This window comes from Lepidochelys olivacea, assembly GCF_965140295.1.
Source record: "Lepidochelys olivacea isolate rLepOli2 genome assembly, chromosome: 8".
Classification (NCBI taxonomy): Eukaryota; Metazoa; Chordata; order Testudines; family Cheloniidae; genus Lepidochelys; species Lepidochelys olivacea.
Window position 1 is genome coordinate 29,588,058 of NC_140418.1, and position 24,450 is coordinate 29,612,507.

At 45.4% G+C, this 24,450-nt stretch overlaps 1 protein-coding gene and 1 long non-coding RNA gene across 2 annotated transcripts in view; one reads left to right on the forward strand and one right to left on the reverse strand.

Moving 5' to 3' along the window:
• LOC311525128 (rho GTPase-activating protein 7-like) overlaps window positions 1-24,450 on the reverse strand; it is a 148,827-nt gene that overhangs the window by 118,595 nt on the left and 5,782 nt on the right. The gene's annotated exons all lie outside the window — the stretch shown is intronic.
• LOC311525132 lies at window positions 11,834-15,417 on the forward strand. The gene is made up of 3 exons (XR_014712696.1): window positions 11,834-12,055; window positions 14,175-14,252; window positions 15,101-15,417. It is a non-coding gene; the product is annotated as an uncharacterized lncRNA (long non-coding RNA).

A 24,450-nucleotide genomic window follows, 5' to 3' on the forward strand; every position in this document is an offset into this window, starting at 1 on the left:
TCTTGTCCTTGTAGAACACAGTGTACGGAGGCTCTGATGTTAGGGCCTTGAGCTCAGACACCCTCCTGGCTGAGGTTATCACTACCAGAAATGGCACCTTGTACGAGAGGTAGAGCAGAGAGCATGTCGCCCGCGGTTTGAAGGGTGGTCCCGTCAGTCTGGAAAGGACCAGATGGCCAGATGGCCAGATGGAAAGGCCAGGACCAGCTGTTAGACATGTGGATATAGCCTGTCAAAACCTTTCAGGAAACGGTTGACCATAGGGTTGGCAAAGACTGACTGGCCCCCTGCACCTGGATGGAAGGCAGAGATGGCAGCCAAGTGAACCATTATTGATGACATGGACAGCCCCTGCTGCTTAAGATGGAGAAGGTAATCCAGTATAAGGGGTATGGACAAAAGTGTCAGAGACAGACAGTGTTGCGCTGACCAGATCGAAAACCTCTTCCAGTTGGCCAGGTAGGTAGTTCTGGTGGAGGGTTTCCTATTGCCAAGGAGGATTTGTTTGATCGGGTCTGAACAGGAGAGCTCCATCGGGTTCAGCCATGGAGCTTCCACACAGTGAGGTGCAATGACTCGAGGTTCGGGTGCTGGAGACAGCCATGATCCTGAGTTAACAAGTCCGGGAAGAGTGGCAAGGTGACTGGGGCTTCCATGGACATTGCCAGGAGAGATGTGTACCAGTGCTGGTGGGGCCAGGCTGGGGCTATTAATGTCACTGAAGCATCTTCCCTCCGTACTTTGAGGAGCCCCTTGTGAACAAGAGGGATGGGAGGGAATGTATATAGGAGATGGTCCCCCCCACGGGAGGACGAATGTGTTCGAGATGGAGCCTGGGCTGTGACTCAGGAAGGAGAAAAACTGCTGACACTTCCTGTTGCATTGCATGGCGAACTGGTCTATCCGGGGAAAACCCCACCATTGGAAGATGGAGTTCGCGATGTCCGGGTGCAGGGACAACTTGTGGCCATGGAATGACCTGCTGAGATAGTCTGCCAACTCATTCTGTACTCCAGGGAGGTATGATGCAGGTGTATGGAATGAGCTAGACAAAAGTCCCACAGAATGAGGGCTTCCTGGCACAGGGGAGAGGAGTGTGCACCCCCTGCTTGATATAAAACATCACCGTGGTGTTGTCTGCCATAACTGATACACATCTCCCTGCCAAGTGTACTCAGAAAGTCTGGCATGCTAGGCACACCACTCTCAGCTCTCTGACATTGATGTGGAGAGCAAGTTCTGCCTCAGACCACAGGTCTTGTGTCCTGAGGTCTCCCAGATGTGTGCCCCAACCCAAGGCTGGCACGTCCATCAACAGCAAGAAAGATGGCTAAAGACTGGTGTAGGGGATCCCCATCCATACTACCTGCAGGTCAAGCTACCACAGGAGGGAGTTGAGGACTGGATGGGGCAGAGTCAGAGCCTTGTCCAAACTGTCCCGAACTGGTCGACACACTGAGGCTAGCCACGATTGGAGCAGCCGGAGTCTGAGCCTGGCATGTTGCACCACATAGGTACAAGCGGCCATGTGTCCCAGGAGTTTCTGGCAATTCCTTGCTGTGTTGGTGGGGAACTGCCTGAGACTTCAAATGCTGTCGCCCAGGGCCCCGAATCTCGATTCCAGGAGGTATGCCCTGGCCTGTGTAAAGTACAGTACCACATCTATAAATTCTATGCACTGAACCATGGGCAGGTGGCAGGTCCGCTGTGGCTCCCACAGCTGCCCACCTGGCTCTTATAATGGCCGGGCTTCAGGTCTGAGACCTCCCCTCCCCTCTCCACCCCGCCCCCCGAGCTGGAGCCGGGTCAGGGAGAGCTGCAGGGCAGCTCTGGGGAGCCTGGGTCCCTCCACCTGCCCTGGACAAGGCAGGAAGCTGCCTTTGCCTCCACCGTTGGTGGGGGCTCGTGGCCCCCCCCCACTTTTGGGAGGGATCTGGTGCCCTTGCTGTGGGCTGGGGCTAGTGGGGGCTGGCCTGCAGCCAGGGACTGTAGGAGTTATGTAACATGTAGGATACTGTGTTCCAAAACTGTTGGAAGTGAAACTTGTCACCTGATACAGGGAAGTCTCAGAGCTGACTCAATCAACACTGAGAACAATCGACATCTGTGAATCCAGCCCAACCTCTGTGTTGACTGTCTGGACCAGATGCAGACTTAAGCATTTACAAAAAAGACAAAAGACCCCCAAGAAAAGTCTCTAAGTAGGGGACATCCTGGCTTAGAGACAATAGTCTGTAACTGTATAAGAGAAGGAGAAGGGGCACATTATGGAGGAAACACTCTCTCAGCGGATGTGTCTCATGAAAGGTGGATCCCAGCTTTCTGGACTGGACAAGCACTGACCATTGGCTTAGAAATACCTTATTAGACAGGAAATAACTTATTAATAAATATAGGCTATAGATTGTGTTCTATGTTTTTCTTCTACGTGTAACCTTATGTTTCAAAACCCTTGAACTTGCTTTTATATGAATCTCTATCTCATGCTATGTTAAATAAACTTCAATTTGGTTTTACTCTAGACATGTCTAAGTACCTTGTGCTAAGGATCGTGTTGAACAGAGGTGAAACCAGTGAACTGGGGTGCACTGTTTCCACAGAGGCTGTGGATTGGTGAGTGTCCAGAAGACAAGGGACTGAGGGCACTCAAGTGTAACAAAGTGGGATGTGTAAATTGCTAGGCTGAACTGGGAAAGAGTGGGGCTCGTGGACCCTGGAGCAGAGTGCTTGTCTTGCCAGCAGCCAGTAGTTGGGGAGTTTTCTTTGGCGGGCACAGACAAGACTCCCTGCTGCTGTGAGCAGGCAGTAGTAGTGATTCACCCTGGACACCTCAGTTTGTTCCCACAAGTGTCACAATCACCCTCTAGATCAGGGATTGGCAACTTTTGGCCCGCGGCCCGCCAGTGTAAGCCCCCTGGCGGGCCAGGCTGGTTTGTTTACCTGCTGCGTCACAGGTTTGGCCGATCGCAGCTCCCACTGGCCACAGTTCGCTGCTCCAGGGCAATGGGGGCTGCGGGAAGCAGCGGCCAGCACATCCCTCGGCCCACATCACTTCTTGCAGCCCCCATTGGCCTGGAACGGTGAACCGTGGCCAGTGGGAGCTGTGATCGGCCGAACCTGTGGATGCAGCAGGTAAACAAACTGGCCCAGTCCACCAGGGGGCTTACCCTGGTGGGCTGCAGGCCAAAGGTTGCCGATCCTTGCTCTAGGTGTTTATAACAGAAACTGTGTTTTTACATTCCCAGGAATGGTAATGTCTGTTCGGGACACTATAGTTCCACTATCTTGGCCCTTTTTCTTGCAGAGACCACTTTTCTTACTGCAGTACATTACTAGATGGGTGTGGGATTGTGTCAGACACAAAATTTGGAACACTAAGGCAAGTTCATTCCCAAACAAACCCTAAACTATTTTTCTGATCATCATAAGGAAAAGGAGCATAGATGTTCTTTCGCCTTCCTTCCATTCACCTTAGAGCTCAAGGCAACCCTGCTAAGGAAGCAAGCACTTGACAATCCCTGCTAGCCAGGAATTCCCAATTTAGGCTCTGACGAAGGCAAGGCAGTTGTTGCTTTGCTGTTTGACTCTTTTCCTGACTGTCAATTTTTATTTACTCCATAACTTTCAAAGATTGAAGTTTTCCTGGGGAAAAGTTCTCTGTGTCTCTGAATGCACTATCATAATGTCTAACTCAGATCTTCCCTTTGTTCCCAAGGTCAGGAATTTTGGATTAATCCCTGACTCTGACTTTTTTTTCCCTCCTACATTTCCCTTATCTGTAGATCTGTCTATCTCTGCCTCCCTCCAGCATTGCCAGAATTCTTCCTAGTTTTGGCCTTGACTCCACTGCAATACTTATTCATTCCCCATCATGACTATTACAACTCCCTCCTTCAAGGTCTTTCTAAATCCCTAATCTTCTCTAAATTTCAGGGGTCCAGAAAATCATAGCCCAAGCTAGTCTCTTGGTCCAGAAAGCAGGATTATTTCCCATCCCAGTCCTGCATGCTTTTCAGGGGAGTCCTGTCTACCTCAACATCCATTTCAATATTGCCCACCAGGTATTCAAAGAATTCTTCAAGCATGGGCTCCAGTCAACGTTGGATGACCTTCTATGTTCACCTACATGTTCATTCTGCTCCAAATGATTTAGGGGATTAGCAGCTAAGGGGAGGAGGTGGCTGTTTAAAAACAAACACCTCTGCTTTACTTAGAGATTTGAGTACAGTTAATGGGAACAACAGTATCAATGAGGGCCTAAGTACGGCTGCTTGTCAAAGCCCTGTGCAAGAGCACATAGAAGGAAAAGCACTACCCACTTACAATTCCCTGGTGTGCTTTTCCCTTAGAATATCATTCAATGTGAAAGTTTTTAGTATACCAAGCTTCCTTCAGCGCATGGAAACACAGCTGAGTTTCCTTCCCAGAGGAAACTGCAGACCCTGATTGCTATGTGAAAATAATTTATTTTACTAATGAATGCTACATCCATCAGGATTACACCCCCTCCTCCTTCCCCCACACACTTGTTTTTACCAAGTACTCTTAAAGAGTTGTAAAGTTAAAGGCATGACCCTTCCCCCTTAAAATAATCAATGGGCCTAGGGACATGAGTATGTATGCAACTGGCTGATTCATTGAAAGTGATGCCTTAAGACAGGTAATGAGAAGAAAATCATTGTCCCTCTGAATAATTAGTGGAATGTTCATGAGAATATCCAGGCAGGAACCATGTTAATCCATTTGGCAGGGACACAAAATGAGCTTCTTTACTAGTACAATTCTGTACTATTCCATATCCTAGATCAGGAAGCGAAGTCTATAAATCAGAACAGATGTGCTCCTCTTTGCTGAAGGAAACCGATAACTGTCTCCTGAGAAGGCAGACACATCAAGTGCTCCAGAATGGGATGGCTACTTGGGCCTACAAAGATATGACAATTTGGGGGAAGAAATTCTCTCACCCTTTAAATTTATTGCAATATGAAGGTTAGGACACACAGACCTCAATCAAGCAACCTTTCCTCTGCTGCTGGTATTACATCCCATTACAAAACATTGATTTGCAAATACCTTTGATTTTTCAATGTTCCCTCAAATACATAAAGTTTCCAGATAAAATCCTGGCCCTACTGAAGTCACTGACAAAACTCTAAGTGACTTCTATGGGGCCAGGATTTCACCCCAGATCTCCACAGTGTGCTTCCATTCATGTGAAGCATGGATCCTTATCACAGCACAATGCTGCATCCAGCTTCCCTCTACAGAATTGTTCTGTTTTCATGACAAACTTGGAATCTAGGAGTGTCCTGTCTATGTTATGCACTACTTACCCCATAAGAAAAGGTTTTACAATGCTAATGTTCATAGAAATGTTTATATAAATTTCTCCCAAGCTTCAAGGAAAATAGTTTTGTCTGGATTTAAATATTCCTCTGATATGCTTGCAGCACAAAACACTGTGGTGCGGTGTTAGTGCACGAAAACCAGATAACGAAATTGACTACAAACAAAAGACTATTTTCATTGGCCAAACTGAATGAAATTCATAAAATAATTAATAATATGTAGTCAAAGGCAAACTAGATTTTAAAAAAAAACTATTTCATATTTTAGAATCTAAAGTGTTGCAGGGGGAAGGAAGTGTATACTTTGTATCCACCCATATGCACCCACTTCCCTCCAACTTTTCTCATAGGGTGAGTCCTCAGCTCATCATGCAGTGTGTGCTATTCTGAAGTGTGTGTTTATCTATCTCCCTAGACCCTCTTACAGTGAAGGTACATCTACACTTACAGCAGCATGCAGAGTGCAGACATTGCACACCTAGGTATAAATAGCGGTGTAAATTATGAGGAATGTTCCCAGCTGCCTCCTCCCACTGGAACCTTTCACTGCTGCGTGTAGCTACCCACTGCAGAGACAAGCGTGGGGACAGCCTGCCTTTCACTGCAGCACGTAACTACACATACCCTACATGCTGCCGCAAAGGAAGACAAAACCTTAGAGTAGGCTGGCAGCTCCACAGTCCCCTCCCAACTCTTCTGCAACAACAGTCAAACTCTTACACCGAGCCTGCTCCAACAAGGTAGGTAAGTTTTAAAGAGGAATACACTGGCTCACAGAGGTAAAATGGCTAGCCCCAACTTACAGAATGAGCCAGTGACAAAGCTGGGACTAAAACCCAGCAGGCTGCCATTGAGATCAATACAGTATGGAGAAGACCAGTATGTTAATTTTAGTTTGGGTGACAACTAAGCAAGTTTGCAATTACTACAATACCTACCATCGAAGGTGACATAAGATCTCTAAGCAATGACCAGTTTATTCATGAAGATGCAATGTGTTACCATGGAAATCCCTTCTGTTCCTATGACATTTGCAGTGTGAATGCAGTATTGCCAACGCCAAGCATTCAAATATCATGAGTCAGGCCCCCAAAGCCATGACGGTGGCTTAAAAATCACAAGATTTTAAAAAGTTACATGTTTCAGCTTATTTTTCTTTGCCTTCTGGTTTCTGAATCTTTAGGGTGCACTTGGGTCATGTTTTCAAACTTTTCTCTGCAACAGTGAGAGCTAGGAACTTATTGTTTTCCTTTAAATGAAAGCTGAGATTCTCACATAATTGGAACAGTTTGGAGTTAAGGCTTAAAGAAAAGCTCCAGATTTTGCATGAAGACTCACAATGAAACTGCAGGAGTTGGCAACACTGAGCATCTTCTTAAAGTGTGTGTACTGCTCTCTCAACAGACTAGCCTGTAAATTCAGAACTGTAATGATTTCAGAGAAAACTAAACAAACATGCCCTGGCTTTCTAGAGTTCACAAGAACACAGGAGAGAATTTGAATGAGGTGGCCCTTTTGTTTCTAAGATCAAAGGTTATAATGTGAATTTCTGAGCTTCTTCTATTCTTTAAGCTTGACTGGGAAAGGCTTACCCCCCCAGGAAGACAGCCTGACTCTCCCCCGCCCCCCACTTCAATCTCGGACTCTGAAGTCCAGAGTTATCAGAGAAAAAACAAGGGGATATTTTTAGGCTGTTTACAAAGAAAGAACTGTAATCTTTTTAATGTATCTGCCTTCAAATTGTAATGAATAGAGTTAGTGCAAATCACTGCATTCCCATAGTTATGTGGAAAGAGCACTGGTCAGCTCATCAATAGATGTGGTATTTTGCCTGCATTGGTGCTGGCATTCTGGAGAGAACCGGAATGAAAAGGGTGCCTGTGAATACACTGTAGCAGGGCCAGATTCACACACCAGGAGAACACTCGGTCCTCCAGGGTTTTCAGCTCCCAAACACCTCTTCCTTTTATGAGGCTCTTATTCCTCTCTTGTGGTAGGAGCCTCAACCTTCTTCTGTGATAGCAGTTCAAGGTTAGTATTTCAGCACTGTGAACTTCCTTAGATGCCTTCCTTGTAAGTCTCTCATCGCTGTGTCCCATTATTTTCATAAAACAAACAAGCACTCTCCTTGAATTCTTCTTCTTGAGGATGCTGGGTGCCCCTTCTGGACTCTGCCCTGTGCAGGGCGGATCCTCCATGCGAGAGATGGAAGGGTTGCTTTGGCAACAGCTGTGGGATGATTGGTTTTCTCATTTTTCTTCACTGAGTAGTGCCCCACGTGGCAGAGCAGCAGTTACTGATTTTCATCCTAATTTAAAAGGAAATGTACCTCACTATCTCTGCTCCTGGCCCTAGCTCTTTGGCCACCAGTGCTCACTGCTTCCGTGCTTGCCAAGCAATGCTCCTCTGGGCTCCTCTGCACTACGTGTTTTGCCATTTTTCCCTGCCAAAGTCAGACACATCCCTGAGACCCACCCTGTTCTTCAACCAGGAGACAGAGCCAGCACCACTGATTGTTTGTTTGGGCTGTTGCAAAGCGAGGGACAATGTAGTGAAGTTGTGTGAATGTGCCATGTCTAATGCCGATTGGAAAATACTGACCACAATTCCTCTTTCACAATCAGCATCTTAAAAATATTTCCATGCTAGTTACTTTCTCACAGTCCAGCATTTTGTGTAAGCAATTGTCTATTCTTGAAGGTCACATGGGTCTAAATGAGTCAACATAGAATGTATCATCCCAAAGTGAGAAATTGCTCATAGCTGCATATTTGGAAACAAACCTAGTTGAACTGAGACCAGGTGTATGATCAGCTGGTACAATACAGCCAGAGAGAAGAGGCCTCAGGGTAACCAGAAGCTGCTAGATGTTGTCACTGTATGAAACCAATAAGAGCTTTTTGGGTGCTCGCGGTCTCTGAAAATCAGGACTACTAGAGGTGGGTCGGAGCTGGAACGTTCTAACTCAGTCTGGATCCAAACTTCAGGGACACTAGGTTTCAGTGGATTGGCCCACTTCTTATTATAGATTGAATGCAGGCAGTTCAGAAATGTATGGAGATGTTCTGGAAAAAGACCAGTGCCCAAGTGGAGAAATCAGTCCTCTTTGTTTCCTTAACTTTTAAAGGGGAAAACCATCTTTGTATAGTTCATCAAGAGGGACCTGTGTATCTTCTGCATGGGGACTCCTGTTAGCCAGGGCAGGATTCTTCATGAACAACCAAGGGATGGGCTGTGCAGCCAATGCATTATATTGGTCCTTGGGACAGAAGCAAAGCATATCCTGGTTAAAGTTTAGTGTGGACTACAGCAGGAGTACTGTTCAGGTAAGGGTCTGGACACCCCCACTAACTCACGAGGGTACGACTCTTGGGTGATGCTGTATGAGGGCTGGCATGGGGTGAAGTAGGAAGCTCCCTGGATGGTCTTCTCCTCTAGTGCATCAGCACAGCAGGGGACAGGAGTCAGCTCTCAGAGCACAATTTATTGATCCATTCACAATTTCCACTCTCTAAGATTTCGCAGCACTGTTTATACATAAGTGTCCCACACATCATACGATATCAATGCCCAGCTCTAACCACCATAGCAATGCTAGGAAAACTATTCACTAATTCTCTGAGGAAATCAGAGTTCAGGTCCTCACTAGCACAATCCCAGCAAGTGTGAATTGCTGCTCACCTGGCACAACTGTTTCCCTCCACATCCTTCTTAACCACACTCTAATATTTAATGCCATGTAACATCACCACCCAGTGGCCAAAGATATTCATTGCATCTAATATTTATCTAGATATTTTGGTTATCCAATTCACACTTCTATCTAAACTTGGAGAAGAACTGGCAAAAGAATTGAAGGACTTTTATTTCAGTACAGATCACCAGGGCCTGAACTGAGGGAGAGCCAGGAGGAAAAGATGCCCTGTCAAAATTTAAATATCTAATCTACTGTAATTTCATTTTAAAATAGACAACCTTTCCTCCTAGTTGGAGCCCTGATGGTATGATAAAGTGAATGTGGGGAGGAAGGAGAGATCTAGTGGGCTTCCCATCCAAGGATAGTTAGATTCTGTTTAAACATAGATTCATAGATTCATATATATTAAGGTCAGAAGGGACCATTATGATCATCTAGTCTGACCTCCTGCAAAAACAACGCAGGCCACAGAATCTCACCACCCACTCCTATGAAAAACCTCTCACCTATGTCTGAGCTATTGAAGTCCTCAAATTGTGGTTTAAAGACTTCAAGGAGCAGAGAATCCTCCAGCAAGTGACCCGTGCCCCATGCTACAGAGGAAGGCAAAAAACCTCCAGGGCCTCTTCCAACCTGCCTTGGAGGAAAATTCCTTCCTGACCCCAAATATGGCGATCAGCTAAACCCTGAGCATATGGGCAAGATTCACCAGTCAGATACCCAGGAAAGAATTTTCTGTAGTAACTCAGATCCCATCCCATCTAACATCCCATCACAGGCCATTGGGACTATTTACCATGAATATTTAAAGATCAATTAATTGCCAAAATCATGTTATCCCATCATACCATAAGTATGGTAGAACAGTAGAAGAGAAAAGGATCTTCTTATTTCCCTTCCTCTTGTAAATTATTCAGATTTGAGCAGAAGTAGATACTCTTGCCCATTACCCATATGGACATCATTAACACCTCATGATCTTACGTTGCTGATTTGTAAAGGGACCAGATACAGCACTATGAAAACTTAGCTTGTATCATGTCATAAATCAAACTGAACCCTCATGGAAAATCAAGACAAAAATTACTTTGCAAGCCATCTATTTGCCTTAGCATGTGGGGAACGTAGAGGAAATAAATGTGATGGGGCTTAAGGCATATTTTACAGCTTAGATTTCCATGCTGCCAAAGTGTGTTGGGTTTTTTTTTTTTTGAGGGGGTACAGGAGGGAGGGAAGGATTGTCATGTATCTGGGTGGATATTCCACTACAGAGGTAGTATATAACAGCTGTCAGGACAAGGAGGGCTTAAGTCAAAGCCCAATGGAAACAATGGATAGTCTGCCATTGACTGTACAGGGCTTTGGAATCAGTCCCTGGTGTGGTGGATAGGTATAATTTTTCCTCAACTTAAATCAAAATTAATGGCAAATGAAGCAACATGTGCACAACTTTCACCTCCTGCTAGTCCAGCAGGGGTTTGAGTGGAACCCTCCTATGTTCAGCAGAACCTAATGATTTATATGAGAAGAAGCAAACCTTGAATATTCTGTTAAATCTTCACTCTTGAGCCCTTCATTCCACAGGTTGGTTCAACTGGCACAACATAGTGATTTATGGTGAAGGCTTTGGCTTTTCCTCCCCTCGCAAGCTCTCACTGCAGTTTACATTATGGACCAGAATAGTAACAAATATTTGAAACGGCAACTATTTGTAGGAGTTTCTCCTTCTTCAAACATGATCTGAACCTCACGCTGCATGGAGGGGAGCCAGGAGAGAATGCTGCACTAAATGAAGTGGTGCTCGGAGGGTGCTAAATAAATGTAATTTTTCATATCCTGTTAGCTTTTCATATATCATTACTATCAGTTCAAAACCCCTCCACATGGCTGTATTTGTTATAACTCATTCTTTTCTCAAAACAGTGCAATGGAGTAAGGGTTGAAAGTTCTTTTCCCCACAGTTACAACAGAAAGCATAACATATGGAGTGGGTCACTGTCGTCTATAATGCTGAGTGTATTATACAGATCACAACCAACTGACTAGGGTAAGAGGAAGTCTGACCCAACATTTATAACAGTGTTTACAGGACAGAAGTTTCTTTGAATCACTGGGACCACAAGCCACTTCCAAGGGATAAGAATGTTATTTTGTTGGCGGGGATGGGGACCCTACAGTTTTTAACCCTTTGTTAAAACAATCATGCTAAAAAAGAAGAAGAGCATTGATTAGTTCCCCTGATTTCTTCCCTGGGAAGATTTATCACAACATAGTTTTAAATTGAGAACATTTGTGATAATATTATGCAGGAGAGAGTTCTGGCTATTTTTTGTACTCTCAGCATTGGTTTAACAAGTCATTAATGAGAGGGCCTAATAATACCTGAGGCATGACCAAGGTCAGTTATGATAGCTTACCAGTATCTTTATATTGCACTGAGTAAAGGGAAATGACACTATGAACCATTCTTTAACAGGGTGAGAAATGTATTATGTCTGATTTTCACCATCCTTCTTCAATGTAAGAGGAGTTGACTCACACTGTGCAGTAACTGATGTTCTTCGAGATGAGTATCCCTGTGGGTGCTCCACTTCAGGTCAAGATGCGTCCCAGTGCCTTCGATCAGAGATTTCTACAGTAGTATCCCTATGGGCTGTGCCTGCCTCTCGAGCTGTCAGTGTTTGAATAGCGTGTACACAGCCTGGGCTCCTCAGCTCCTTCTCTACAACGGAATGAATCACGAATTCCAAAGTAGAGGGGAGGAGGGCAAGTAGTGAAGCACCCACAAGGACACTCATCTTGAAGAATGTCAGTTACTGCCCAGGGTGAGTAACCTCCTCCTCTTCTTCGAGAGATGCTCCTGTGGGTGCTCCACTTCAGGTGACTGAAAAGCAGTATCCCTTAGGATGGTTGGGACTTCGGATGAGGCAAGAAGGCTGTTGACAAGACAGCTGTACCCAATCTGGTGTCAGATGCTGCAGTGTGGATGAGAGCATAGTGATTAGTGAAGGTAAGGTTCGATGCCCAGGTAGCTGCCTTACATATGTCAGACAGTGGGACATTACGGAGAAAGGCTGTGGAGGTGGAGACAGCTCTGGTAGAGTGTGTTCTAATTGACATAGGAGGCTGTATTTGCCTGAGTTGGTAACAAAGGCATATGCAGTCAGCAATCCATTTGGAAAGTCTCTGTGTAGAGACAGCATTTCCTTGTGAGCCCTGAGTAGTAGAGACAAAAAGTCTGGCGGTTTTCCTAAATGATTTCTTTTCTATCCAGGTAAAAGGATAATGCTCTGCAAACATCAAGAGAGTGCACTGTTGTTTCAAAGGCATTAGTGTGAGGTTTTGGGGAACATGCTGGGAGCTGTATAGGCTCACTGAGGTGAAAGGAAGAGTGTATCTTAGGTAAGAACCTTGGATGCGTTCGGAGTGTGACCTTATCACGGAAGAACGTGGTATATGGAGGGTCCACCATAAACGCCCCCATTTCTCCTACTCTTCTGGCAAACGTGATTGCTATGAGGAAGGCGGTCTTCATGGATAGGTGGAGAAGGGAGCAGGTAGCCATCAGTTCAAAGGGTGTATCCATCAGGATTTTGAGGACTAGGTGTAAATCCCAAGGTGCAGCAGGCGGTTTCACATCTGGGTATAAGGTCTGGATACCCTTCAGGAACCTTTTGGCGATTGGATGGGCAAAGACAGTTACATTGTCAAACTTATAGTGGAAGGCGGTGATTGCCACGAGATGGACCTTGAGTGAGCTCGTAGAAAGGCCAGATGTTTTGAGGTGTAACAGGTAATCCATTATCAGTGGGAGTGAAGCAGAAACTGGAGAGGTCTGCTTGTCAGCGCACCAAGATGTGAACCGTTTCCATTTATGCAGGTAGGTAGTGCGCATGTTGTGTGTTCTGCTGTGTACTTGGTCCAAACATGTTAACTCTGCATTAGAGAACCATTGATCAGCCAGGCCCTCAGGTGGAGATGTTGTATGTCGGGGTGAAATAGTAGTCCCCTACGTTGTGATAGGAGGTTGCTGAGTGAGGGAAGGCGAATGTTGACTGACATGCTCAGGAGGAAGGGGTACCACAGTTGTCTGGGCCACGATGGGGCTATGAGAATGATGTTGGCTCTGTCGGTTCATATCTTCTGAATTACTCTGTGCAATAGAGGCATTGGTGGGAACGCATACATGAGAGTTTCGGTCCAAGGGGGCATAAAGGCGTCTCCCCATGAGTGTTTCCCCAGGCCTGCTCTGGAGCAGAATGTCGGGCATTTTTTGTTTGTTGCTGTGGCAAAGAGATCCAGTTGGGGATAACCCCAGGTCTGGAAAATGTTGGAAAGAAGGGTGTCATTGAGTTCCCACTCGTGCTGTATGGGAAACGATCGGCTGAGCTCATCTGTGGTGGTATTCTGAGAACCTGGCAGGTATGAGGCAGAGATATGGATGTTGTGTTGAAGGCACCAGTTCCAAAGTTTTACTGCCTATGTGCAGAGGGAGTGTAAGCAGGCTCCCCCCGTCTGTTGACACAAAACATGCATGCAATGTTGTCAGTCATGATTCGAATTCAGTAGTTTTGGATGATGGGAAGGAAATGGAGGCAGGCATTGCGTACGGCCTGGAGCTCTAGCAAATTTATGTGAAGCTTGGTTTCTGAAGTGGCCCAGAGACCTTGAGTGGTGAGGTGGCCGATGTGTGCTCCCCATCCTGTGAGGGATGCATCTGTAGTGATGGTAATTGAAGGGGGATCTTGTCGGAAGGGAATTCCAGTGCAGAGGTTGATGGGAGAGGTCCACCAGAGAAGTGACTCCTTGACTTTCTGGGACATAGTTAGTAACCTATTTAGCCTGTGCTTGTTTGGTTTGTATACCATGGCTAGCCAACCCTGAAGGCATCGCATGTACAGGCGAGCATTTGTGACCACAAATGTGCAAGCAACCATATGTCCTAAGAGCTGTACAGTGTCTCGGACTGTAGTCTGTGGGCTGGCACATATCTGGGTAATAAGGATGCCCATTGTGTGGAATCTGTCCTGGGGGAGAGATGCAAGACCAGTGGTGGAATTGAAGTGGGTGCCGATGAAGTCGATTTGTTGGGTAGGTTGTAAGGTAGATTTGTTTTTGTTTATTTGCAGGCCCAAGGTGCAGAAGCAGTGAAGGGTTGCATGGTTTGCTTCTAACTGAGTGGGAGACTTGAGGCGACAATCGTCCAGGTAAGGAAATATGAGGATTCCTTTTTTCCTGAGATGTGCTATTACAACTGCTAGCACCTTGGAGAAGACACGTGGTGGGGTGGAGAGGCCAAACGGGAGGACTTTGTATTGGTAGTGTTGCTCTGCCTCAGCAAACCTGAGGAAACGTCGATGGGCAGGGTGGATAGAGACATGGAAATATGTGTCTTGGAGGTCGAAGGTTGAAAACCAATCTCATTGCTTCAGCATCGGAATTATCATTGGGAGAGTAATCATCTGGAATTTCTGTTTCTTGACTAACTTGTTCAAATGTCGAAGATCGAGGATAGGGTGCCAACTGCTGTTTTTCTTTTCTGTCAAGAAGTAGTGGGAGTAAAACCCTCTCCCTCTGTGTTGAGGGGGTACCTCCTTTATTGCTCCGAGATGTATGAGATGTTGTACCTCCAGACAGAGCAATTGTTCATGAGAGGGGTCCCTGAAGGGGGACGGGGTGGGAGGGTCAGTGGGAGGTAAGGAGAGGAAGGGGATGGCATAACCCAAATTGATAATTTCCAGGACCCATCTGTCCGCAGTGATGGTTTGCCAGTTGGCCAGGAACAGACACAAACAGCGTCCAAAAAAATGGTTGGTTGGAGTTGGCGCTGGAGGGGGTGCGAGGTTTTCTATACCCTCGACCAAGACTTCATATTTGTTTATTTGGGTTAGAAGGGTGGGTCGCCGTTATTTGCAGAGGGCGACGTCATTGGTTCCTGGGCCTATGTGGTTGTTGTTGTTGCGTATCATATTGTCTGAAAGGTGGTGTTGTGCAAAGGTATAGTAAAGCTATCATTGGTATGGCTGATATATATATTGTCTCTTCTTTGAGACAGGTGTTTGGATGCCAAAGGATTGGAGTGTGGCCCATGAGTCCTCCATGGAGTGAAGGACCTCATTGGTTGTAGAGGTGAAGAGCTTGTCTCCATCGAAAGGGAGATCTTTGACCGTATTCTGTATCTCCTTCAGAAAGGAGGAAGAAGCAAGCCATGAGGACCGCTGCGTGACAACAGCCGTGGCTGTGGATCTGGCCACTGCATCCGCAGCATCGAGGGTGGCTTGAAGAACTGTGTGGGAGATCAATTCGCCCTCGGACACCACTGATTTAAATTGTTGTCGTTTATCCTCTGACGCATCATCAATAAATTGCATTACCTTGGCATAATTTTTGTGGTCATATTTTGCTAAGAGCACTGCATAGTTCACTACTTTAAATTGCAAAGTGGAAGAAGAATACACTTTGCGATCAAACGAATCCAGTCTCTTGTTATCTTTGTCTGATGGAGTGGAGTGGAAGTGCTGGGATTCGTTTTTCTGATTGGCCACGTTGACCACTAGTGAATTAGGTGAGGGGTGTGTAAATAGAAACTCAGAACCCCTAGATGGGACAAAATATTTGTGGTCCAATCTCTTGCTAGTGGGTGTTATTGTAGCTGGGGTCTGCCAAATAGTTTTAGCAAGTTCCACAATGGCCCATTAATTAGTAGGGCTATTTTGGAAGAGGTCCTAGCTTGCAGGATGTCGGAAAGCTCGTGGTGTGTTTCAGGTACCTCCTCCAGGGTAATATTGAGCTCTTCTGCTACTCTGTGAAACAACTCTTGAAAGTGAGCAAGCTCATCAGTAGCGGGAGATGGTGGGGGTACCATGGCATCTTGTGGTGTTATTGCTATAGAAGAGGTATGCGGGGCAGTGTCCTCTGTAGAGGTGGTGGCCACTTCAGGTCTTATCTGGGTTTCAGTGTAAGCCAGCAGTGGGGAGGGTCTGACAGCTTTCCTCCTGGCAGCCCGTGGAAGACCTGAGTGTGGTGTGGTGTAGGTCCATGGGCCCCAGTATGGCCATTGCCCTAGGGGAGGGGGGCACAGGTGGTCCCATCCAGGGATTGCCATACCAGTGTGGATAGGCTTGAGGATATGGAGATCGTGCTGAAATGCATCTCTCAGGTGTGGATAACTGACTCTGGGGAGAGTATTGAGAGGAAAACATCTGGTCATCATATTCCTCTTTCTCTTCCTTGTCTTCAGCCTCCCACACTTCATTGGAGGGGCTTGAAGGGGTAGGGGAGTACTGAAGGTAGGGTGCTAAAGGTCTTGGTGATAGACTGGTGCCGAGAAGAAGAGAGTCAGGAGTATGGGACACCCTTAATTCCTCTGGCTGTAAAAACTGCAGTGGAGCTGAGTGACCAGGAGTCAGTGCCGGGGTAGCTGGTGGAGGCAGTCTGCTGGGGCATCTGCTGGTGCACCAAAGGATGTCCCGGGGGCACAAGCTGGCTCCGTGGAGTAGGAGCCCCTGAGGTAGGCACTGCAAGGGAGGCTGGAGACCTCAGGGGGCTCAGTGTTGAGAGCGGCGGCTGTAAAAGCAGTGCCGCAAGATCAAAGGACAGTGCCGCAGCTTGTACTGTCGGCACTGCAGAAGCTCTCGGCACCGTACTGACAAAGGTGGCCATAGGAGAGCTGAAAGAGGTGGGCAACTGGAAGCCCTGAGCCTCCACACCATGTAGCGGGGCAGCCAACTCACAGTCGGTGCCTGAGGTGCCTGCCGCGTGGAAGGTGCTGAGCCCCGGAGCCATAGTGAGCAGAGACCAGAGAGCCGGTTTTAACTTTTTCCCCGAGGAACAGCTCCTGAGGGGAGAGGAAGCTGGCCCTTCTTTTGCTTTTCCTTTGCCTCCGGAGGGTGTCACAGAGGTTTGCTGGCCAGGGTCAGATGCAGGTCTGAGGGAGTTTTCCAGAGCAGCATTTTAAGCCTGAGCTCCCTGTCCTTGAGGATCCGTGCTTTAAATTTGTTACAGTGGATGCATTTTGGGGGTACACGAGACTCCCCCAGACAGCGTACGCACTGTGAATGCCCATCCGAGATGGGGATGGCATCCTTACAGGAAGCGCATCTCCTGAAGCCTGGGGAGCCAGGCATGTCTGAAACCACGGAGGTTTTTTTTAGATTTTTTCTTTTTTTTTTCCTTTAAGAAATAAATGCAACAGCTAATGTAACTTATCTAAGTAGGAACTCTAATGACTGAAACTATCTAACTAAACTGAGCAACAAACTAACTAGCTAGTCTCAAAGAGCACTGCTGAACTCCGTCTCCAGCCGGCGAGGGCAGAGAAGGAGCTGAGGAGCCCAGGCTGTGCACACGCTATTCAAACACTGACAGCTCGAGAGGCAGGCGCAACGCGTGCGCAGCCCGTAGGGGAACTGCTGTGGAAACCTCCGATCGAAGGCGCTGGGACGCATCTTGCCCTGAAGTGGAGCACCCCCAGGGACATCTCTCGAAGAAGAACCTAAACTATCAGACATGCTCAGTTGATCACAGGATCAAGAACATTTTACATTTACTGTCTATATGGCCCTTAATCCCAAGTCACTTTACCAACAACTGTCTATGCATCCTACACCACCTCTGGAGTGGCAACCACATACTTTTAGGGTGCACAACAGAGCAGGGTGGACATCTTTGGTCAAACATACTATGAGAAAACCCACACTGATATAAGAGTTTCCATGGGATTAGAAATAGACTCAGGAGAGAGATCTGGAATTTGAAAACCCCACTGAGGGGTGTTTGGAGGCAGGTTCGTAATTCTTCCCCCTCTCTAAATGTCTATGGAGAACAGACATGATTTGGGTTTGAAGGTCACATCTGAAAGATCCAGATTCAATGAACAGCATGGAATTGTGTTCTCCTTGGAAGAGACGAGCTATTCCTGAAGGGATTTGAACCCACTGACTTTAGGAGTGTCAGACATTATGTTTAGACCCAACTTCTTGCTAATATTTAAAGAGTTTTAAACAATTTTGTTTAATGTTTTTTTAATGCACATGGCTTTAGGCTCACTGCAATTATAAGCATCATTAGACAAAAAGTTACTACTTTTATTCTAAGCAAACACACTACTATGTTGCAATTGATGTCACAGCTTTTTTCATGTATTTGAGTAATTGGAAACTGAAAATCACAGTGAGCTTTAGTCCTGATATCTGCTAACACTAACATGCTGCAATGAAAACAACATGCCTCAAGCCTGCACTTACTTTCTACACATTTTAAAGTCGAGACTATTAAAGCCTGAATCTATCCTCATGTGTGCGTGCCCCTTTAAAAGAGACTAGGAACTGTTGACCCGAAAGGTTTTGTTCAAAAAAAAGCTTAAGCATCAAATCCCAAGTGTTCTGAGCCCAGGGGTCTTGCGTCTACTTTCTGTCAGCACAGCCAGCACCCTATACCGGAAACCTACTGACCGCTATGCTTACCTACCTGCCTCAAGCTTCCATCCAGACCACACCACACGATCCATTGTCTACAGCCAAGCTCTACGATACAATCACATTTGCTCCAACCTCTCAGACAAAGACAAACACCTACAAGATCTCTATCAAGCATTCTGACAACTACAATACTCACCTGCTAAAGTGAAGAAACAGACTGACAGAGCCAGAAGAGTACCCAGAAGTTACCTACTACAGGACAGGCCCAACAAAGAAAATAACAGAACGCCACTAGCCATCACCTTCAGCCCCCAACTAAAACCTCTCCAGCGCATCATCAAGGATCTACAACCTATCCTGAAGGATGACCCATCACTCTCACAGATCTTGGGAGACAGGCAAGTCCTTACTTACAGACAGCCCTCCAACCTGAAACAAATACTCACCAGCAACCATACACCACACAAAAAAACCCACAACTCAGGAACCTATCCTTGCAACAAAGCCCGTTGCCAACTGTATCCACATATCCATTCAGGGGACACCATCATAGGGCCTAATCACATCAGCCACACTTTTAGAGGCTCGTTCACCTGCACATCTACCAACGTGATATATGCCATCATGTGCTAGCAATGCCCCTCTGCCATGTACATTGGCCAAACTGGACAGTCTCTATGTAAAAGAATAAATGGACACAAATCAGATGTCAAGAATTATAACATTCAAAAACCAGCCGGAGAACACTTCAGTTTCTCTGGTCACTCGATTACAGACCTAAAAGTGGCAATTCTTCAACAAAAAAACTTCAGAAACAAACTCCAATGAGAGACTGCTGAATTGGAATTAATTTGCAAACTGGATACAGTTAACTTAGGCTTGAATAAAGACTGGGAGTTGATGTGTCATTACACAAAGGAAAACTATTTCCCCATGTTTATTTCTCTCCCCCCACCACCCTCACTGTTCCTCAGATGTTCTTGTCAACTGCTGGAAATGGCCCACCTTGATTATCGCTACAAAAGGTTTCCCCCCACCCCGCTCTCCTGCTGGTAATAGCTCACCTTACCTGATCACTCTTGTTACAGTGTGTATGATAACACCCATTGTTTCATGTTCTCTGGGTATATAAAATCACCCCACTGTATTTTCTAATGCATGCATCTGATGAAGTGAGCTGTAGCTCACGAAAGCTTATGCTCAAATAAATTTGTTAGTCTCTAAGGTGCCACAAGTACTCCTTCACTCTGGAGAAAGTGCTCTTTGTTGCTGAGGAAAGCCCTTGTTATTCGTTTGTATTTTGTAAATTAATACTCCTAACAATGAGACAATAGAACAGTTAGGCATTGTGCAGGCAGATGCTGCCAAGGTACCTCATTTCCAATCTATTGCACTCCCTGCCATTCTGCATCTCCCCCAAGCAGAGCAGTGCCTAGTTTATGATGCGTACAAATATACCAAAGGCCAAGAGGAGACTTCCACTAATTAATATTAAGATGCTTCTCTTGACCTCTTCCTTAGTAAGAGAGGGGAGACCGTAATGTCCAACATATGATGTTCTATTAAAGGTCATGTTGTGATAGGAATTAGCTTTCAAATGACCTGCCTACCCTCCATCTACTTCAATGAATCATGATGGGAAGCTGGACAGGATAGATTTAGAGAAGTACATGAGCAATTTAAGCTTCAGTAATTTAGAGGAGAGAATTTGGAATGAGAAGAGCCCATTGTATGTATTTATTTACATAGGGCCTTTCCCAGTCTATGCACCATAAAAGCGACAAGAAACAATGGTTAAAACACCTTCCAACAATAATCCCCCTAATTCAGCCAACACACCCTATTCATCTCCAACAGAAACCTTGAAGTAAAAAATCCCAGGCTTCATCAGAGCAAGGAGGGAGCCCATTCCAAAGTTAAAGACCTGTCACTAAAGTCTCCTGCCACCAGCACCCTGCCATCCAAAGAGATCAGAAGGGAATTTTTTTCTGTACATATATAGTAAAGAAAGAATGATGGTTTTTCTTTGCTGATAGGTTTCCATGACAGATACTGCTACTCACTGTACTTGCTGATTTCCAGGGAAAAGATTGCTCTGTTCACACAGCCCCCTTTTTTATATTTCCAAACTGTAGGTCTAGTTGCAAAGAAGAGATGGAATCTTGCTGAAGATTTCATTCCCTCTCTGTTTGTCACCATTGTAAACCAAACAGATTTAACATGTACAATAGGAAAGTGAGAAGGGAAAGAGAAAAGTTCAGCCATAGGTGAAAAATAATGTGACACCATTCAGAGAGACCAGTCCATAATTTAAGTGGCCAAATTAAACAATACACAATAAGGGCTGCACAGGCCCTCAGATTCCAATGTGCAGGTCTATAAACTCCTTGTGGGGAAGGGACATCTACTCCCAGTTGTCTTGTTTAACTTGGACAGCAAACCTGACATAGCACAGTTGAAGTTTAATATGTTCCTGGACCAGATAACAGCTGGTTGTGCACCTACAACTTACAAGTTATGCACTTACAAGATATAAAGGAGTGACAAACTCCTCATGAGAAATAATGGATGCAGGCCCTCTGATTTCATTAGGAGATTTCCAAACATGATGGCACCTTATTTGTTCTATTTGCCAATGTTTCCTGTTTATTACCACTGGGCGGTATCACACCCTCAGTTTTTAAGCCAAAATTTAGGCTGCTCCACTGTGCTCCATCCTAGGAAGTTTGTCTTAAAAATCAAAGGGAGTTATAGCCCTAGGTCATTGTCTTATGCCCAGAGATAGTGAGATTGTTTAAAGAAATATATACCAAAGATATTTTTAATTGCCCTTTTTTTCTGCCAGTGCCATACAAAGTAAAGGAAAAATTTTTTTGAAAGGATTTATATTGACTTCATTTCTTGTATCCTTTTCATGCTTTCTAGATATTTCCCACCAGGCTCTTGGTTTCTCATCTGGAAACAGGACCTGATTCGAAGGCCCACTAATGTAGTCTTCAGTGGATTTAGGGTCAGGGCCCAAAGTGAGCTCTTCCAGAATTGCTGGTAATAATAATGGGCTTATTTCTGCAGGCCACACCTAGTCAAAGCACCTGTTTACTTCAATAGAAGGACTTTGGAATCAATTTAGCACTGTGATTTTCAAAGGAACCTAAGGGAATTAGCTGCTGGGCCCTTAACTTCTTAAGGCTTTATTGAAAATCACAGCCTAGATTTATAGACTCTTTGGTTCCCCAAAGGAACCCACAGTAGTGGGACATCACAACTCACATCTATAACCGCCCCCCCCCCAATCTACCCCAAACTCAGTGTGCTTAAGCCAATAACTTTCACTTCGTTTTGACACAAAACAATAAAATCAGCCCCAATAAGTTTGGCTCAGAAGGCTAGCAAGCTTTTCAAGTAAAAGTAGATGGCATTTCTAGCATATAATGGATTCCAAACCCAGCTATGTTTCACTGGCATTGGGGTTTTGCTGTGAACATCTCACACAGCTCTTTTCATTAATCACTGAGGTAGCAGACATTTTTTCCTTTCCATAATCCCAATCAATAGATGTGTGCAATCACTAAAGGGTTAACATCAGTGGAGCAGCCCTATTGTGTGCAGGGGTATATGCTGTATCTTTTATAAACACAGCAGCACTAAAGAGGTGAGCCTCATGCAGTGAGCATCCAAGGAAGTGCTCCTTTCTTTAATACCCCAAACCACAGGAACCTAAAACCAGCCATACAAACCAGTCAGACAAAAGTCCATCTAGCTCAGTATCCTGGATCCAGCATACTAGAGCTTCAGGGGGAATGTACAAAACAGGGCAATTGTAGCAATTATCTTCCACTCCAGGTTTCTGGTAGTCAGAGGTTTAAGGTCATCCTGAGCATGGGGTTGCATCCCTGATCTTCTTGGCTAATAGCCACTGATGGACCTATCCTCCATGAACTTATCCACTTATGCTTTTGGCCAGCAAAGAGTTGTTTGTTGTGCATTGTGTGAAATCTTAGGGTGCAATCAGATGGAAAAGGAATGTTTGGGATGACAACCAAGCTCGTAGTCACATATGAAGTGTTGGGAGATTTGTTTATGGTCAGAGAAGTATCTGTAGTCATAGGGATTGAGTGAGCCTATTAAACACTATCATGACTGGAGTAGCCGTGTAGAGCTGCTCTGGGAGGGGCTAAACCCCATGGTCTATCTCGGTAATGGGCAGAAACAGAAGCCTACATCTGAACATTGCTAATCTTTGGGGTGAGCAGGCTATCTAAAACTCCATCCAGATCTGAACTTGGACCTCAGGCCCATGATTATTGTGAAGCAAAACTGGTGATTTGGGGCGCCTTCCTATGCACAACTGATGAGCTCAGTTTGATATTATGAACTCGACAACTCACTCCACCCCTCAATGTGCAGTAAATCAGCCATTGGCTGACACTGACCCTGTCACCTATTACGCTTCCTGTCTGGAAGAAGCTACAGAACAAACAAATGAAGTCATTAATATTAAGAACTGTGCTCTGGCAGGAAAATGGGTGTGCTAAGGAAGGTGACTGAGCTGGAAGAATCCAGTTATTCCAGATGGTCTGCACAGAAGAGGGTTGGAGGAGTGGAAAAATCCCCAGAAGGGGAACAAACAAACCAGGTGTTAGGACTGGTGTTTAAAAACTCAGATGATGAGAGACTCTGGGAATCACAAAGGGCCATACTTTCTGAGAGAGAGAAGACCATTTGACAGCTGCACCAGCCGAAGCTGGTCAGAAAAAAGAGAATATATGCTCTGGGGAGAAGCCCTGAGCTGGAGGAACAAGGTCCAGGAAAGGGGATTAGAACCCTGAAAGGACACTGACCTAAATCCCAAAGAACATTCAAGAGTGGAAAGGAAACTGAGGCAGGGAATGGTGTTTATTGTTTTGCCCACACACATATATCTCTTGTGCTGACTAAAGTAAAGAGTGAATGTTTTATAAATCCTTCTGCAAAGTCTGTGTCCTATTTCGCCTCAGCTATCACATATTCCTGAAGGGTTAAACTATAAGCTGGAGTACCTAAAAGGATGGAGCCCTTGGAAAGCTGTGCTTAAGTTACTAGGGAGTCTTGGGGCTTGAGCAGCTGCACCATGGTCCAGCTTCCAAAAAGGGACACCAGTCAAAGAATCTGTAACCAGGGAGTGAGCCTAGGGGCCATATATAGAAAATGCCTAGAGCCTACACGGACCAAAAGGGAGCTAAAAGTGCTGGGATCCAATCACATCAGCCTGGTGAGCGTCCGGCAGGAGGAGCTAAATCAGGGCCATGACAAAAACTATTTGAATGTTCTCACTTAACAGAGTTTTGTGTAACCTCTGGGAACAACTACACTTTCTCCTCTGGAATGACCCTTCTAAATCCTTCCATTGACATCCGAGGAAGGAGAATGGTACTTATAAGAAATCTTACAAGTGGTAAGTGGGATAAATACTGTGTAAATCTCTTCTCTTTCTCTGCAGAGGTTAAGACAAGCCATTTATGTCAGCAGTGGACAGTTCTACCATCAACCCACAAAGCTTCCTAAAGAAAAATATTTATAAAGCCAATTTAAGTAACTAGGACATTTATTACTGTCATGGCCAATAGAGCTTGTATTTATTTTATGAACAGAATGTTTTATTTAACTGCAGAACTCGTCTAGCATCTCCCACCAGTGGAAATAATAAAGATTATTTCATATGAGAGTAATTGCAGCTGTTGAGCAACAGGCTACCTATGTCCTGAAGAGAGGGATAGAAGTACTTTTAATCAGAAGTAGAGATAATCAGCTCTTTCTAGAGTGCAGAACCATCTATTTTAATTCTGGCTAAGTAATTTTGAGGCTCAATAAGTGAAATATCACCCCGATGTAAGTTCACAGCCCATTGTCTGCATGTGACTTTGTTCCGGGACCTGTTGGCTTTTCCTGGATGGTGTCTAAGCAGAAACAACGATTTGAAAGTCTCAGCAAGATGAGTTCTTGTTTC